Source organism: Saprolegnia parasitica (genome assembly GCF_000151545.1).
Source record: "Saprolegnia parasitica CBS 223.65 unplaced genomic scaffold supercont2.377, whole genome shotgun sequence".
Classification (NCBI taxonomy): Eukaryota; Oomycota; class Saprolegniomycetes; order Saprolegniales; family Saprolegniaceae; genus Saprolegnia; species Saprolegnia parasitica.
The window spans coordinates 7,335-9,279 of record NW_012156771.1 but is presented as its reverse complement, the minus strand read 5'-3'; positions in this window follow the sequence as shown (position 1 = coordinate 9,279).

Genomic DNA, 1,945 nt, shown 5'->3' with positions numbered 1-1,945 from the left:
CATTAAAGAGGTATGTGCCACATATGCGATGCCGAATCGACGCCTATATTCGGCACAACCTGGCAAACCGAAGCTGCATCTCTAACCTGGGCAGCGCTGCGGCTGCGGCTGCTGCTGGGGCCAACCAGTCTTGCATACGTTTTCACACCGTAGCAGCTTACCCTGTCGCCGGAGTCTACGGGGCGCATTGACTGCTCATAGCGCTGGCAAAGACCGTGGATAGCTCTCCTGCTACGGCAGAGCGATGTATAACCGGTCACTGCCGTCTTCTATATTGCTAGAAAGACTGCAGTGGCCCACAGCCGGCGTCACGTAGAATGTTGTCGTGCGTAACATCCATGGGCCTCACAAAGGACACATCCAGGACGTCGCCGAGGCGCTGTACACTGGAACACGTGGTCGTGGAACGCCACCTCGATCGCCGCCTCACTACAAGGCGGTGAGTCGCTTGTGTTGGTCGACGGAGTCGTCTTGCTCGTCGTCGGATGGATTTACTGCAGTCGCGTGATCCGATCTTGAAGCTCATCTCCAAGCTGGTGGATTTGGCGGTCCAACGACCAGCACTCTTTTAAATCTCGTCTGCGTAAAATCACCTTGGCGTTTGTATTCAAACGAGCAACATATAATTCCAAGAACATCAACCGTCATTCCCTCTTTGCCAGCTGGTCGCCGAAGCCAGCGCAATCACCAAGTCCGAGCGCATGACCATGGACCTGGACCCTTGTCCCGTCGCGAGCACGTCGACGCCCGCGCGCGACGACGCCCAGACAAGTGCATGGACCCAGCTGCGCACAGCGCCGACCACAACGCCAGCTCCGAGGTACCGCGGCCTGCGCAACACGGGCGCGACTTGCTACCTCGACAACCTGTTCCAGACGCTGTACATGACGCCCGCGTTCCGCACGCGACTGTACCAGTCGACATCCGCATCCAACGACAGCAGCCTTCTGCGGGAACTCCAGCTCCTCTTTGCGCGGCTCCAGCTTTGAGTCGACTGCAAGGCCATCGACACGACCGCTCTGGCGCAGAGCTTTGGCTGGACGACAAGTGACGTTCTGCAGCAGCACGACGCGCACGAGCTCTATCACGTCCTCTTGCATGCCATTGACGTCTCTGTCCAAGGCATGCCCGACTTGCACTTCATCCACGACCTCTACCAAGGTCGAAAACCTCTACCTCTGTTGTGCACGAGGCTCATGCACGATGACCAGGTACGCTCAAAGACTCTGTGCGATGCGCTACGTGCGGCTATACGCGCAGCCACCTCGACACCTTTCTCGACCTTTCACTCGGAGTCCCATCGACGCCAACAAGCGTCGAAGAGGCCATCACGAGCTTCCTCGCACCCGAGCGCCTCGTCAGCGACAACCAATGGCTCTGCGACGTCTGCGGCACCAAGCAAGACGCCATCAAAAGTCTGTCGCTCGTGCAAATCCCGAGCAATGTTTCGTTTCCCAGGGACCTCGACATGAACGCGCCTCATTCCTCGATGGTCAGCAGTCGGGAGACGTCGCCTTCCACCAAGAGCACGCAAGGTGCAGCGACCAGCGTTACGTGGCACGCATCCTTTGACGTGGCCCCTATAAGAGCTCAGGGTCCGCTCGTCTACGAGCTCGCGTCAGTGCTCGTGCACGCTGGCTCTGCGAACGGCGGTCACTACGTCGCGTACATCCAGTCGTCACTGGACGACGATCGTCACTGGCTCTGCTTCAACGACGCCTCTGTCTCGACCGTCTCCGAGGCCGACGTCTGTGCTGCGTACGGTCTCGCGTCGGCCAACGGTGGCTACTACGAGTCGTCGCGCGCGCCGTGTGCCTACCTGCTGCAGTACCGCCAGGTCGAAAACGTCTTTCACAAATCTCAATGTCCTCCCGGTGACGACACGATACCCTCTTGGCTTGCGGACGTTGTGCACGCCGAAGTCCATCACAAGCACGCAATCCAG